The following is a 17,343-nucleotide window of genomic DNA, read 5'->3' on the forward strand; positions in this document are numbered from 1 at the left end:
ACTGACTAGGGAGCAGGTTCTTGTGTACAGCCAGATGGTTACCGCACCCCCCCCCCGCCCCCAGGGATATGAAAAAGGTAGCTGAAGAGATTGTGGAGGCATACGTAATGATCCTTCAAGAATCACTGGCTTATGGAATGGTTCTGGAAGACTGGATATTGCAAATGCCACTCCACTGTTCAAAGTGGGAGAGAGGCAGAAGAAAGGAAGTCATATGGCAGTTAATCTGATCTCAGTGGTGGGGAAAGACGTTGGAGTCGATCGTTAAGAAGGTGGTTTCGCGGTATTTGGAGGCACACGATAAATTAGGCCACAACCAGCATGGCTTACTCAAGGGAAAATCTTGCCTGATAATTTTGTTGGAATTCTTTGAAGAAATAACAAGCAGGAGAGACAAAGAGGAATTGGCTTATGCTGTGTATTTGGATTTCCAGAAGGATTTTGACAGGGTGGCACACATGAGTCTGCTTAACATGCCGCGGGCCCATGGTTTTACATGAAAGATCCAAGCATGGATAAAGCAGTGACTGTGTGGCAGGAGGAAACGAGTGGGAATAAAGGGAGCCAATTCTGGTAGGTTGCCGGTGAGTAGTGCAGTTCCACAGGAGCCCTTGGGGCAGTATAGTATGAGGCTTTGGCAGAGATATTTAAAATTTCCATGCCATAGCTCAGGTTCCAGAGGACAGCTTCCATTGCTCAAGAAAAGCTCGAAGAATAAGTCGGATAATTAGAGGCAGATGAGCTTGACGTCAGTCGTTTTTTAACTTTTTAGAAGGCATTCCAAAGGACAGGACATAAAAGTATTTAGATTTCAATGGTAATATGGTAAATTCATTTTGCAAATGACACCACAATTCAGAAAGTGAGTGGACAGAGAAGTGGGTTATCAAAACTCGGGTCATGAAATAGGTTCTCAAAACTTAGGTCATGAGTGGAGCAGCTGGATAAATAGGCTGAAGATTTTGAAGATGGAAGGTAATGCAGTCAAGTGTGAGGTATTGACGTTTGTCAGGACCAACCAGTGTAGGGCTTACGCAGTGGATGGTAAGGAATTGTGTTCTGTGGAGTAAAGAGGGATCTGGGAATACAGTTCCATAATTCCAAAGTAGGCTCATAGAAAACTTAGAAAACACGGAAAACCTACAGCACAATACAGGCCCTTCGGTCCATAAAGTTGTGCCAAACATGTCCCTACCTTAGAAATTGCTAGGCTTACCTACACCCCCCTGTTTTTCTAAGCTCCATACCTATCCAAAAGTCTCTTAAAACACCCCATCATATATGGTTTTGGCTTGGACTAGATTGGGCCGAAGGGCCAGTTTTTGCGCTGTACTTTTCAAAGGCTTTGTGACTTCAATTAGATCTTCAAACACACATTCTTTAGAACAGCTTATTTTAATCCGTTGTATTTTTTTCTTTTCACTAACTGTTTTCCTCAATCTACCCCCCAGGGTCCCTGCTACTCTGCCCAATGCCCCAGTTGGAGCAGGAGTTGGATGCCCTGAGGATCATTTAGGAGGCTGAAAATATTATAGACGAGCCTTTTGAAGAGGCGGCTTCAGACAGTGGGTGGGAGACCACCAGGAGAGGTGAAGAGATGAAGTCAGTTCAGTATTCCTCTCAGCAACAAATATACCCCTTTCGATATTGCTGGTGGGGAATGACCGATCAGCTGACAGCAGCAGCAGCCAGGCCGGTGGCACTGCGGCCGACTCTGAGCCTGACACGGAAGGGTGAAGGAGGCAGTGCAGTAGTTATAGGGGACACGGTGGTGCGGGGGAAAGAAAGGAGATTCTGAGGCCGCCAAAGAGTCAGCAGGATGGTGTGCTACCTCCCGGGTGCTGGGATCCAGGATGGATAAAAGCAGCAGCAGGATAAGCAGCAAAATGGCTTCTTCCCCTCGACCATCCGATTCCGAAATGGAATTTGAAGCTTTGGACACTACCTCACTTTTTTAATATTCAGTATTTCTGTTTTTGCACATTTTTCAATATTCTGTTCAATGTACGTAATTGATTTACTCATTTATCTATTATTAAGTTTTATTTTATTTATTATCTTTTCACTCTGCTAGATTATGCATTGCATTGAACAACTGCTGCTAAGTGAACAAATTTCACTCACATGCCGGTGATAATAAACCTGAGAACACTCCAACATTTATTCACGGGAGATCAGTTCTTCAAAAGGATTGATTGTTCGGGGTATTAACTATGTCTGGCATCTGATTCGATGAATTGACAGAGAATTGATGAAGAACTGTGGGACGTGACTCACTCATCCATCTCATCCCAGCTGCAGGCACACCAGTGAGTTCACATTGGGAGATGCCGTTCAGCTGCTCAGAATGTGGAAAGGGATTCACTCCGTCATCCAAACTACGGAGACACCAACAAGTTCACACTGTGGAGAGGCCATTCATCTGCTCTGACTGTGGGAAGGGATTCACTCGGTTATCTAACCTGCTGAAACACCAGTCAGTTTACACTGGTGAATGCCCATTCACCTGCTCGCATTGCGGGAAGGGATTCACTCGGTCATCCAAAGGACTGGCACACCAGGCAGTTCACGCTGGAGAGAGGCCATTCACCTGCTCAGACTGTGGGAAAGGGTTTATTCGGTCATCTGATCTACTGGTACACAAGAGAGCCCACATTCGGGAAATCGGACATCTGACCTACTGACTCATAAGTCAGTTCACAATGGGGCAAAGCCATTCCCCTGCTCAGACTGTGCGAATCGATTCACTTGGTCTTCTGAAATGAAGGTTTATCAGCGAGTTCACGCCGGACAGAGGCCGTTCACCTGTTTTGTATGTCGGAAGGGATCTGACCTACTGGCACACCAGCGAGTTCACACTGGGGAAAGGTCATTCACTTGCTTGGATTGTGGGAAGAAACTCACTCGATCATCTAACGTACAGACACAACAGCGAGTTCATGCTTGCAGATAAAGAAAAATGCAATCTTTTCAATATTTTCAAGTTCTCTGGCCTCGATCATCTTATTTTCACAATGGATGTCTAGTCCTTATACACATCCATACCCCACCAAGAAGGCCTCAAATCTCTCCATTTTTCTGGACACAAGTTACCCTCCACCACCACTCTCCTCCACCTCGCGGAATTCGTCCTCACTGTCAATCATTATTCCATGGCTCCTCCCACTTCCTCAAGCAAAGTGTGTATCCATGGGTACTCACATGGGTCCCAGCAATGCCTGTCTGTTTGTCAGCTATGCGGCACAGTCTGTGTTTCAAGCCTAAACTGATGTCAGTTTCCCACTTTTCCTATGCTACATTGATGACTGTACTGGTGCCAAACTAGTCAACTTCATCAACTTTTCCTCCAACTTTCACCCCTACCCTTAAATCTACCTGGTCCAATTCTGAAACATCCCTCCCCTTTCTCAGTCTCTGTCTCTGGAGACAGTTTATCCATTGATGTCTATTACAAACGCACTTGCTCTGACAGCTACCTGGACTAAACCTCTTCCCGTTCTGTTACTTGTAAAATCACCATCCTCTACTCTCAGTTCCTCCGTCTCTGCCACATCTGCTGTTAGAATCAGGCTTTTCATTCCAGAATGAAGATGTCCTCCTTCAAAGAAAGGGGCTTCCCCTCCTCCACCATCAACGTTGCCCTCAGCTGCATCTCTTCCAGGTCACGCATGTCTGTTCTCACCCCATTCTCCCGCCAGCCCACCATAGATAGGGTTATATACGTATACATTAGTCCTGCCGGAGGGTCTCGGCCTGAAACCTCCACTGCACTCTTCCATAGATGCTGCCAGGCCTGCTGAGTTTCTCTAGGATTTTGCGTGTGTTGAAATAAGTTGCACGATTTGACTCATTAAGAGTGTGTAGTGAAAACTCCCCCATCCACTGTTGAGAACCCTCACCATGTCGGCCGTGGATGGTCTGGGCCTAGATCCCTCTCCTGTGAGACATCTCCCTGATGTGCCATGGATGTGGTGAGACGATCAGCCTCCCCTGTGAGAAGCCCCAGTGACCGTGGATGTTCTGGATCCACAACCATCTCCTGTGAGAAACCTCCCCCATTGAACCTGGAAGGACTGAATCCACAACCATCTCCTGTGAGAAATCTCCCCCATTGAACCTGGATGGACTGAATCCACAACCATCTCCTGTGAGAAACCTCGCCTATTGAACCTGGATGGACTGAATCCACAACCAACTCCTGTGAGAAACCTCCCCCATTGAACCTGGATGGACTGAATCCACAACCATCTCCTGTGAGAAACCTCCCCCATTGAACCTGGAAGGACTGAATCCACAACCATCTCCTGTGAGAAACCTCCCACATTGAACCTGGAAGGACTGAATCCACAACCATCTCCTGTGAGAAATCTCCCCCATTGAACCTGGATGGACTGAATCCACAACCATCTCCTGTGAGAAACCTCGCCTATTGAACCTGGATGGACTGAATCCACAACCAACTCCTGTGAGAAACCTCCCCCATTGAACCTGGATGGACTGAATCCACAACCATCTCCTGTGAGATACCTCCCCCATTGAACCTGGATGGACTGAATCCACAACCATCTCCTGTGAGAAACCTCCCCCATTGAACCTGGATGGACTGAATCCACAACCATCTCCTGTGAGAAACCTCCCCCATTGAACCGGGATGGTCTGAATCCACAACCATCTCCTGTGAGAAATCTCCCCCATTGAACCTGAATGGACTGAATCCACAACCATCTCCTGTGAGAAACCTCCCCCATTGAACCTGGATGGACTGAATCCACGACCATCTCCTGTGAGAAACCTCCCCTATTGAACCTGGATGGACTGAATCCACAACCATCTCCTGTGAGAAACCTCCCCCATTGAACCTGGATGGACTGAATCCACAACCATCTCCTGTGAGAAACCTCCCCCATTGAACCTGGATGGACTGAATCCACAACCATCTCCTGTGAGAAATCTCCCCCATTGAACCTGGATGGACTGAATCCACAACCATCTCCTGTGAGAAACCTCCCCCATTGACCCTGGATGGACTGAATCCACAACCATCTCCTGTGAGAAACCTCCCCCATTGAACCTGGATGGACTGAATCCACAACCATCTCCTGTGAGAAATCTCCTCCATTGAACCTGGATGGACTGAATCCACAACCATCTCCTGTGAGAAACCTCCCCCACTGACCGTACACGGGTAGGGACCATCACCTTCCCCTCCACATCGGACATCCATGGGAGAAATGGGAACATTCAGGGAGGGATTGAGTGGGAACTGGAATCACATCGGTAAGGTTGTGGACCAGGCCGTTCTACCCACCGTCCCAGACTGGTAGCTGGAGCTTAGCCAGTCCTCCTGCTGAGCCACTCAGCTCCATCGATCAGCACTGTCTCTCTGAACCCACCCCGACCACATGTCCTGGGCCCAGACAGTCCTGGTGAAATAAAAACAGAAAATGATGGAAAAATCAGCAGGGATGAGACCTGGGAGAGACTGGTGATGGGATCTTCAATCTGGAGAGACTGGGGATGGGACCTTCAGTCAGAGTGAGACCAGGTTTGGGATCGTCAGTCCAGGAGAGACCCAGTTGAGAACATCAATCCAGGAGACACTGGGTGTAAGACCTTCATGGAGAGACCTGGTGTGAGACCTTCAGTCCAGCAGTAACAGGGGATGTTACTTTCAGACCAAGAGAGACCTGGTGTGAGACCTTCAGTCATGGAGACACTGGGTGTGAGACCATCAGTCTGGGAGAGACTGGGTGTAAGACCATCAGTCTGGGAGAGACTGGGTGTGAGACCATCAATCCACAAGAGACTGGCGATGAGATCTTCTGTCTGTCAGAGACTGGGGATGAGACCTTCTGTCTGTCAGAGACTGGGGATGAGACCTTTAGCCCAGCAGACACCAGCGATCAGACCTTCAGCCTGGGAGAGACCATCAATGGGTCAGTGGTTGGGTCTCAGACCCAGTCTCCTGCCAGATTGAAGATATCATCCCCTGTCTCTGCTGGACTGAATTCTCATCCCCAGTCTCTGTCAGACTGCTGCGATTCACTCAGTCATCTGATCTGCTGACTCAACAGCGAGTTCACACTAGGCAGACCACTCACCTGCTCCGACTGTTGTAAGGGGTTCACTCTCATCCGGCATACATAGACACCAGTGAGTTTACACTGGAGAGAAGCCATCACCCATTCCACTTGTGAGAAGAGATTCACTAACCCTCACCAGTATTGGTACACCAGTCAGTGCACACCGGGGAGAGACCATTCACCTAGACTGTGGGAAGGGATTCACTCAGTCATCCACCCTTGTGAGGCACTACCGAGCCCACACTGGCAAATAACTTTAAATAAGTTGCTGAGCATGATGAACAGCAGCAATATTTGGCGAGTTCGGCACCAACGGTCAATTTTCAACTTGCCTCTGGATTCAGCAACTGTGATGGAGAAATATCCAGCATGCAGCTGATTTAAAATGTTTCCCCAGTGTGAACTTGGTTGTGCATGACAAGGTTGGATGACCGAGTGAATCTATTCCCACATTCAGATCAGGTGAACAGCCTCTCCCCAGTGTGAACTGACTGGTTTTCCATTAGGTGGGATGTTTGAATGGCTGCTCTCCAACAAACAGAACAAACAGAATGGCCTCTCTCCAGCTTCCTCAGACTGAATAAGTGTCTGAATCCCTTCCCACAGTCTGAACAGGTGAATGGCTTCTCCCCAGTGTGAACTCGATGATGTTCCATCAGACGAGATGAAAGAACAACGTCCACCCAGGAATACACTGGGACAGTCAAACTCAGTGAGAAGCAAGGCATGAGTTCAGGTTTCAGCAAAAAATACTCATTGCAAAGGGCAAAATAAGCTTTCTTAGCAACAGGATGATATCCATTCTGAAACTTTAATTGTGTCACTGGTGTTTAAGAATACTTTGGTTTTGTCAGAGACGATTGCCAAAGAGAAAGATGCAATCCCGGGGTGCATGGTAATATCGCAGTTAACTTTACACTTCACAGCTCCAGCAATCGGAAGTCTGGGTTACAATTCATGCCGCTGTTCTCCCCGTGAGGACATGGGTTCCCTCTGGATGAACCGGTTTCCTCCCACATTCCAAAAGACAGACAGGTTCCGGTTAGTAAACTGTGGGCATGTTATGTTGGCGCTGGAAACATGGCAGCACTGGTTCGGTGCCCACAGCTCGTCGACGGGCTGTGTTGGTCATTGACTCAAACAACGCGTTTCACTGTCATTCAATGTTCCGATGTACTTGTGACAAATAAAGCTCAGCTCCCTTTCATAATTTCTGTTACTGCATTTATTCTCTTTTTCTGAGCAGTAGTTCAGAGTAGGTTTACTGGGCTATTGAATGGAATGGGCAGATTGTCTTATGGGGACAATCTCGACTTGTATCTTTTGGATTTAGAAGAGCAAGAGGAGATGACCGAGTAAATGTGGAAATGACATTGTATTTCATAACTCTGGTTGCTGTATGAAGGTTATTCATCTGAAATTAATTAGACAACGTTTTTCTCTTTCAGAGAGTTGTTAGTCCTTGGAACTTCCTTTATTTAAGGATGTTCGAAATAGTCTCTGAATAACTTTAAGCCAAAATTACATTCATAATAAACAACAGAGCGACGGAGAATGGAAAACTGAGGTTACATCTGGACCACCGTTAACATTAATAACTGGCAGAGAAGACCCAAGTATCTTACTCCTGCTTCTAATTTGCATTTATGCTTGTATGTTATCAGGCAGTGGAGAACTAAGAAGGAACCAAAGTCAATTGTTGTTTATTCAACAAAAAACAATTCAGTAAGATAAAAATGCATCTCGTCACAAATTAATTAAACATTAGGGAATAGATCTGAAAACATCAAGTCAAAGCTGTAAATGACAAAAGAAGTTCATTCTTTTAAGCCTTTAAAAACTATGAACATATAATTTTATTGGGATAAAAAGAGGAAAGCTAAATTGATGCTTGAAGGGCATGGTTAATTATAGAAAGCATTGCTGTGAACTGACTGGTGTGCCAGTCGGTCAAATAATCCCACAAATGGAACAGGTGAACGATCTCTCTCCAGTGTGAACTTTCTGCTGCCTCTGTAAACCAGATGACCAAGTAAACTCCTTCCTGAATTCTGAGCAGGTGACTGGTCTCTCCACATTGTGAACTCAGTAGTGCTTCATGAAGTCAGACATAGTGAATCCCTCTTACAATCAATGCAGTTGAAGAACAAAATGCTGCTGTGTTCTCAGCACCCTGGTTCCAGTGGATTTCACTGAGTTATAACATTTCAGACACAAAGCACGTTTCCAGCTGGGATGAGCTACTTCTTCATCTCCGAGGATCAACTGCTGACATATTGGCGTCACAAAGGAAGTATCTGGTCAGAGACATTAAAACTGATGTGTTGCTGTGTTTCGGATTCCCGTTCACAAATTCTTTGTCACTTGTAACCTGTAGAAAGATTTACAAAAGATATCAAAGGGTGAAGGACAGCATTTCAGATGAAATAATTTTAGTCTCCATGGTGAGCTCTGACATCTCACCATTGTAGTGAATTTTTACCCATGTTGGAGAAACAATGTGATCTTTGTGTTGTTCGTGTGGGCAGCAGGGGAATGGAGACCAGAGCGATTGTGCTGAAGATGAGGTAGTTGGTTTACAATTAGAGGCAATGTGTAGTGAGATTCCTAGCGAGGAGAGGCTGATGACAGAGTAACACTACAATCAACAGGATGAGTTGCCAACATAAAAGGTGGACAGAATTGGGAAAGGTGTTATATTTGAATACACACAGTATACGGAGTAAGACTTGATGAACTTGTAACACAGTTATAGATTGGCAGGAATCACCGAATCATGATTATAAAGAAGATTATAGCTGGGAACTCAATGTCCAAGAACACTCATTGCATTGAAAGGACAGGCAGGAATGCTGAGAGAGTGGCGTAGCTCAGTCGGTAAAAAAATGAAATTAAATCATTAGAAAGAGGTGACAATGAGGCAGAAGGTGTTGAATCAATGTGGAGAGAGCTGAGGCACTCCAAGGGTAAAAAGCCCCTAATGGGAGGAATGTACAGAACACCAAACAGTAGTAAGGATGTGGTCTACAAGTTCCAGTGGGAAGTAGAAAATGCATGTCAAAAGGGCAAAGTTACAATAATCATGGGGGATTTCACTATGCAGGCAGATTGGGAAAAGGGGGTAATTTCTATAACGCCCTCAAGATGGCTCATTGTGGCTGAGCCCACGAGAGGTATTCTGCAAGGAACCCTGAGATTGATTAGAGAGCTTAAAGTAAAAAAAAAATCCTTAGGGTAAAATGTGATTGAATTTACCCTGAAATTTGAGAAGGAGAAGGTAAAATCAGATGTATCAGTATTACAGTGGTGTAAAGGGAATGACAGAGGCATGAGAGAGGATTTGGCCAGAATGGATTGGAAAAGAACACTGGCAGGGAGGATGGCAGAGCAGCAATGGCTGGTATTTGTGGAAGCAATCTGGAAGGCGCAGGATATATACACATCAAAGAAGAAGTATTCTAATCGCTAGATAACACAACCATGGTTGTCAAGAGAAGTCAAAGCCAATATAAAAGCCAAAGAGAGGGTATATAATAGAGCAGAAATTAGTGAGTTGGGACATTTTTAAACATCAACCGACGAAGGCAACTAAAAATCATTAAAGAAGTAAAGATGGAATATGACAGTAAACTAGACAATAATATTCAAGAGGATACCAAAGTTTCTTCAGATACATAAAGTGTAAAAGAGAGCTGAGAGGGGATATCAGACTGCTGGAGAACGATGCTGGAGAGTTATTAATGGGGAACAATGAAATGGCAAGTGAACTGAAGAAGTATTTTGCATCTTTCTTCACTGTGGGAGACACTAACAGAATGGTGGAAGTTACTGGTGTCGACGATCATGAAGTGTGTAAAGTAACCATCAGTAAGGAGAAGGTTCTCGGAAAACTGAGGAGAGATGTCACCGGGAACAGTTGTTGTACACCCCAGGGTTCTGAAAGATGTGGTTGAAGAGATTTGGGAGACATTTGTAATCATCTTTCAAAAATTGCTAGATTCTGAAATGGTTCCCGCAGATTGGAAAATTGCAAATGTCACTCCGCTCTTCAAGAAGGGAGAAAGGGAGTAGAAAGGAGGTTTAATAGGCCATTTAATCTGATCTCAGTCATTGGGAAGACATTGGGTCGATTGCTAAGGACTTGCTTTCAGGGTACTTTGAGGCACATGATGAAATAGGATGTAGTCAACATGGTTTCCTCAAGATAAAATCTTGCCTGCCAAATTTGCTGGAATGCATTGAAGAAATAACAAGCACAATAGACAAAGGAGAATCGGTTAATGTGCTGACAAGTTGCCACACACATGGCTGCTTAACAAGGTAGGAGACCACGGTATTACAGAAAGATTCTAGCATGGAAAAGCAGAGGCTGACTGGTGGAAGGCAGAGGGGGAATAAAGGGAGCCTTTCCTGGTCGGCTGCCGGTGACTAGTGGTGTTCCACGGAGGTCTCTGTTGGGCCAATTCATTTACATTACATGTCAATGATTGAGATGACAGAATTGATGGCTTTGCAGCAAAGTTTGCAGAGGGTAGGTGGTGGGGCAGGAAGTTTTGAGAAAATAGAAGGGCTACAGAAGGACTGAAGACAGATTAGGAGAATGAGGAATGAAGTGGCAGATGGTAAACAGTGTTGGGAAGCGTATGGTCATGCACTTTGGTTTCAGAAATAAAAGGGTTGACTAAAAGGGAAAGCGACAGAAGAAGAGAGCAGTAGTGATAGGGGATTTGATAGTGAGGGAACAGACGTGAACGGGACACCCGGGTGGTATGTTGCCTCCCAGGTGCCAGGGTCAGGGATGTCTCAAATCACATCCACAACATTTTGGAGAGGGAGGGGTAGCAGCCAGTTGTCTTGGTATATATTGGTACCAATGACATAGCAATTTCTGGATTGCTACCTGTGCCACGCGTCAGTGAGGGCAGAAACAGGATGATTTGGCAGATAGATACATGGCTGAGAAGCTGGTGTAGAAGGCAGGGCTTCAGGTTCTTTGATAACTGGGATCTCTTCTGAGGGGACGGCCTGTTCAAAAGTGACGGGTTGCACCTGCAACCGAGGGGGAAGCAATATTATCACAGGCAGGTTTGTTACAACCATTGGGCAGGGTGTAAACTAACTTGGCAGGGCGGGGTGGGAATCGGAGTGAAAGGACTCAGAATAGGATGGATGGTAAAAAAGTAAAGATAGCATGCAGTCAGATTGTCAGGAAGGGCAGGCAGTTGATGGGACTTAGTTGCAGCCAGCAGGCTGAGTGTCAAATCATCAGGAATGCAAAATCAGAAAGGATAGCAAATACGGAACTCAAGGTATTGTATCTAAATGCGCGTAGTATAAGAAATAAGGTGGATGATCTTGTTGCAATATTACAGATTGCCACATATGATGTTGTGGCCATCACTGAATCGTGGCTGAAGGATGGTTGTAGCTGGGAGTGGCGTGTCCAAGTTTACACGATATATTGGAAGGTAGGCAGAGGGTGTGATGTGGCTCTGCCAGTAATGAATGGCATCAAATCAGTGGAAAGATGTGACACAGAGTCAGAAGATGTTGAATCATTGTGGGTTGAGTTAAGAAACTGCAAGGTAACAGCATGTTGATGGCAGTTATATACAGGCCTCCCAACAAAGCAAAAATTAGTGGGAAGATAGACGATTGGAACATTTTTAAAAACCTACAGAGAGCAACTAAAAAAATCATCAGAAGGGAAAAGATGAAGTCTGAAACCAAACTAGCAAATAATATCGAAGTGGATAGTAACGGTTTTCTGAAGTATGTTAAAAATAAAAGAGAAATGACAGTGGATATAGGACCGCTAGAAAATGAGGCAGGAGAAATAATAACAGGGGACAAGGAGATGGCTGATGAACTAAATAAGCACTTCGTGTCAGTTTTCATTGCGGAAGACACTAGCAGTATGCCTGATGGTGTTATTGTGTGAAGGATGAGAAGTGGGAGCAGTTACTGTTACAAGAGAGAAGGTGCTCAAAAAGCTGAAAGACCTAAAGATGCATATGTCACCCAGACCAGAGGAACTGCACCCTAGGGTTCTGAAAGAGGAGGCATCAGAGATTGTTGTGGAATTAGAAATGATGTTTCAAAAATCAATGGACTCTGGCATGGTGCCAGATGACTGGAAAATTGCAAATGTCACTCCACTCTTTAAGAAAGGAGGAATGTGGCAGAAAGGAAATTATAGACCAGTTAGCCTGACCTCTGTGGTTTGGAAGATGTTAGAGGCAATTGTTAAGGAGGAAGTGATGGAGTACTTGGTGACACAGGACAAGATAGTACAAAGTCAGAATGGTTTCCTTCAGGGAAAATCTTACCTGACGAATCTGTTGGAATTCTTTGAGGAGATTACAAGTAGGATAGATAAAGAGGATACTGTGGATGTTGTGTATTTGGACTTTCAAAAGACCTTTGACAAGGTGCCACACATGAGGCTGCTTACCAAGTTAAGAGCCTATGGTATTACAGGAAAGTTACCAACCTGGTTGAAACATTGGCTGATTGGTAGGAGGCAGCGAGTGGGAATAAAAGGATTGTTTTCTGGTTGGCTGCCAGTGACTAGTGGCGTTCCTCAGGGGTCGGTGTTGGGACCGGTTCTTTTTATGGTCTATATTAATGATTTAGATGATGGAATAGATGGCTTTGTTTCCAAGTTTGCAGACGATACAAAGATTGGTGGAGGGGCTGGTACTGTCGAGGAATCAGGTAGGATGCAGAAGGACTTAGACAGATTAGGAGAATGGGCAAGAGGGTGGCAAATTAAATACAATGTTGGAAAATACCTGGTTAGGCACTTTTGTGGTAGAAATAAATGTGTGGAATATTTTCTAAATGGGAAGAAAATCCAGGAATCTGAGATGCAGAGGGACTTGGGAGTCCTTGTGCAGAACACCCTGAAGGTTAACTTGCACATTGAGTCAGTTCGGTGGTGAGGAAGGCAAATGCATGTTAGCATTCATTTCAAGAGGTCTAGAATACAAGAGCAAGTAGGTGAAGCTGAGGCTTGATAAGGCACTGGTGAGGCCTCACCTTGAGTATTGTGATCAGCTTTGGCCACCTTATCTGAGAAAAGATATGCTGGCATTGGAAAGGGTCCAGAGGAGGTTCACAGGGATGACTCCAGGAATGAAAGGGTTATCATACGAGGAATGTTTGATAACTCTGGGTCTGTACTCGTTGGAATTCAGAAGGATCAGGGGGATCTCATTGAAACCTTTCAAATGTTGAAAGGCCTAGACAGTGTAGATATAGAAAGGATGTTTCCCATGGTGGGAGAGTCTAGGACTATGATGAGTCTAGGACTATGTCTAGGACATCTATTTCAGAACAGAAGGGTGCCCTTTCAAAATAGAGATGCAAAGAAATTTCTTTAGCCAGAGGGTGGTGAATTTGTGGAATTTTTTGCCACATGAAGCTGTGGAGGCCAGGTCGTTGGGTGTATTTAATGCAGAGATTGACAGCTTCCTGTTTGGACATGTCATCAAAGGTTACGGGGAGAAGGCCGGGATCTGGGGTTGAGGAGGAGATTTTTAAAAAAGGATCAGCCATGATTGATGGTGGAGTAGACTCGATGGGCCAGATGGCCTCATTCTGCTCTTATGTCTTACGGTTCTTATGGTCTTATGGACTATTTTCTAAATGGGGAGAAATTTCAAAAATTGAGATGCGGAGGGATTTGGGAGTCGTTGTGCAGGATTCCCTGAAGGTTAATTTGCAGGAGTCTGTGGTGAGGAAGGCATATGCGATGTCACCATTCATTTGAAGAGGACAAGACTATAAATGCAAAGATGTAATGTTGAGTCTTTATAAAGCACTGGTGAGGCCTCACTTGGAGTATTGTGAGCAGTTTTGTGCCCCTTATCTTGGAAAGGGTGTGCTGAAACTGGAAAGGTTTCAAATGTGGTTCATGAAAATGATTCCAGGATTAAATGGCTTGTTATATGAAAATATTTCGATGGCTCTGGGTCTGAATTCACCGGAATTCAGAAGAATGAGGGGTGACCTAATTGAAACCTATTGAATACTGAGAGAGCTTGATGGAGTGAATGTGGAGAAGGTGTTTCCTCTGGTGGGCATGTCTAAGGACACAGACTCAAAATAGAAGAGTGTCCTTTTGGAATGGAGATGGAGAATTTCTGTAGCAGGGTGAACTGAATCTGTGGAAATCTTTGCCTCAGACAGCTTGCGAGGCCAATTCATTATGTATTTTTAAGACAGAGGTTGATTTATTCTTGACTGGTCAGGGCATGACGGGATACGGGGGGAAGACAGGCGATTGCTGCAGAGAGGAAAAATAGATCGGCCATGATGAAATGGCTGAGCAGACGTGATAGGGAAAATAGTCTTATGGTCTAATGCAAGAATAAAAAGCTCCTCTGAAGGTATATGGGATCCTGTTGAGAGCCTGCATGGAAAACTATGCACTGTGCACGGGTCTGGTCCCCATCCCAGAGGCAGTCTATCGGATAAAGGGAATTAAGAAGATTCCCAGATTGATTTTGGGTTGTGGTAGTGTCCTCAGAGAGATTACAATGACTGGGCCTGTCTCAAAACAAGAGAAATAAGAGTTGGTCTGACTGAAACAGACTCAGACTCACAGATTATTGACAGGGTAGGGGCAGGAATTTTGTTTTTCCTGGCCGGGGGGGTGGTGTTGAACAAGGGTTTACAGACTCGAAATCTGAGGTCACCTCGACAGGGCTGAGATCCGGAGAAATTTCCTCACCCAGACTGTGGTGAATACTTGGAATTTTCTCCACAAGTTTTCTGAATTCAAAAGTCAAATTTAGGGGCTCAGCGATCATGGGAACGTTGCAGGAAAGTGGCGCTGATGTCAAAGATCAGGACTATTGTGAGGAAAGGGTAGAATAGGCGCAACGAGCCGAATGGCCACGCATGCTCCTGTTTCTTATTTTCTAAAGCACGAGTTTACCTTTGCGCCTTGTCCTCCCTTGGTTTTCAGCCATTCGGATTGCATAGGGCAGCGGTGAGAGCTCCGGAGATCTATCGGCAGCCGCTGCGGGGCAGCTCCCGTCTCCCAGCAGTAAGGGACGGGTCTGGGAGACGTCTCCAGACAATAGGCCCCGATCCTCGGCGGGGAAAGGCCGGGCGCCCTCTGTGTAGTTGAAACATCTCATGGAATCTCCGTCAGTCTCTTCAGCTCTGCCTTCGAAAGGATTCAAGAGGTGCAGCCGAAACCCGAGGCGCAGCTACCAGTCTCCGCCCTCAATCGGTCCCAGTTCCAAACCCCCGCCCGGCCGGGCGCTCAGCGTCCCGCCCACTGACACCTCGCAGCCAATGAGAGCATCCTTCTCCTAACCGTGGTCGCTAATTGGCTATGCGCTGGGAGCTGGAGATGTCAATCACAGTTTGCTCTCAGAATTAAAGCAAGTTTCCCGAAACTCAAATTTCAAAGTAAATTTTGTTATCAGAGTACAGATAAGTCACCACATACTACCACATACAAACTGTGCAATTGCAAATACAGAGAAACAGCAAATACAAGAGCATGAAATAACCGCAGCGGCTGCTGATGGATCTCTTGAGTTCTCACGCTCCCCTGTACAATCAGACAGGCTGAAGGCCAAGGGAGAGCAAGACGCAAAGGTCAACTCGTGATTTAGAAAATAAGAAACAGGAGCAGGCGTTGCTGTTCGGCCCGTTGAGCTGTTCTGCCCCTCATTCAGAACATGTCTGATCTTTGACCTCAGCGCCACTTTCCTGCAACGTTCCCAACATCGCCGAGCCCCTAAATATGTCCGTTTAATTTAGAAAACTTGTGGAGAAAACTCCAAATATTCGCTGCACTGTGTTGGGGAAATTTCTCCTCATCTCAGTCCTGCTGAGGTGACCTCGGATTTTGAGTCTGTGATCCCTGGTTCCACTACCCAGCCAGGGTAATCATCATTCCTGCCCCTACCCTGTAAATACCCTGTGAGACTGTGTCTGTCTCACTCAGGAAGGTTCTCCATGTGAACCTTGTGTTAATGAAATTGCTGACAGTTCTTTCAGACCAGCTGCTTTGATCACAAGAACACCAGACAGTGGTCAGCGCGGAATGCCCTGCAGTTACTGCAGGAGAAGGACTGGATGGACACAGTGGAGTGGTTCCCTGAGCAGACAGTCCAGACCATCTGGCAGAATGCCTCATCACTAGATCTCACCCACAGGCAGCGAGACCTCACCTGTCTGGCGGCGAGAGGGACCCTCCCAGTCTGATCCTTGCTGCATGCCCGGAGATCACTCCCACAGCGCGCTGCACCGAGATTACTGCAGTGGAGACGAGACGGTCACTCACCTCTTTGCGGACTGTGGGCTGGCGAAGATCTGTGGAGAAAGATGCAAGGGCCTGTGCCACAGCAGCTGCGTGACAGAAGGCTGACTGATCCTCGGGCTGTTCCCAGGACGCGCAGGTAAACGGACAGCGAGTGCTGCTGGAAGATCATCAACTCGGGGAAAGACGCCCGAAACTTGTTGGCCTGCCATTAAATCGAGATGTCCGGAGAGCAGGGGTTCCCAACCTGGGAACCACGGTTACTGGTATTGGTCTTTGGCACAAAAAAAAGCTTGTGAACCCCTGTCGTACAGGAATGCTGCCGACTGGCACATTCCAGACTACAGGGACACCATTGAAACTATAGGGATCCTGTACACAGGACAGGGAGGGGCCGGGTTGGCTGAGGAAGCCTCACAGTTATTGTAGTAGTAAACCACCCGAGCGGGGCACATGGCTTCTCCTTTCAGCGCAGGACTTCAATTGTTTTCCAGAGGAAGGTCCTTCCGACAGCAGTGATGGGGCCTTTGGAGATTCAGCTGACGTTTTTGTCGCACTGGGTTTTTAAGAGATGGCCATCCAACACTCCTCCGCTCGTAGCCGGGCTTAGACAGTCCATGGCCGCGTTTTCTTATCTGTTGCCCGTTTAATGTGTTAAATGTGTTTTTGTCTTTAATGTGTTTTGATCCCACACTAAACATAGAAATGACCAGAATTTCCATTGAACACATCCAGCAAAACCATGTTCATTCCCTGAGTCTGCAGCGCGCGTAGTGGACAATCACGGTACTGCAGGGGATCAGCAGCTCCCCGAACGTGAAAGCATTCTGAATCAGGAAGTGCCGCCAGTTAACATGGCTTCGAAAGCATCGGTCGAGAGTTTGAGCGAGGAGGTAATTTGTGCCATCTGCCTGGATTTCTTCACCGTTCCGGTGTCACTGGAGTGTGGACACAACTTCTGTCGCTCTTGTATCA

General features: G+C 46.1%; 1 long non-coding RNA gene across 1 annotated transcript; it reads right to left on the reverse strand.

Annotated features, from left to right (window-relative positions):
• Positions 1-7,921: 7,921 nt before the first annotated feature.
• LOC140741633 (uncharacterized) lies at positions 7,922-15,342 on the reverse strand. Its single transcript, XR_012102107.1, has 2 exons — positions 15,028-15,342; positions 7,922-8,454 (listed from the first exon to the last, which is right to left on the reverse strand). It is a non-coding gene; the product is annotated as an uncharacterized lncRNA (long non-coding RNA).
• Between the last annotated feature and the right edge of the window lie 2,001 nt (positions 15,343-17,343).

The sequence above is a fragment of the Hemitrygon akajei genome, chromosome 18 (assembly GCF_048418815.1).
Source record: "Hemitrygon akajei chromosome 18, sHemAka1.3, whole genome shotgun sequence".
NCBI lineage: Eukaryota > Metazoa > Chordata > Chondrichthyes > Myliobatiformes > Dasyatidae > Hemitrygon > Hemitrygon akajei.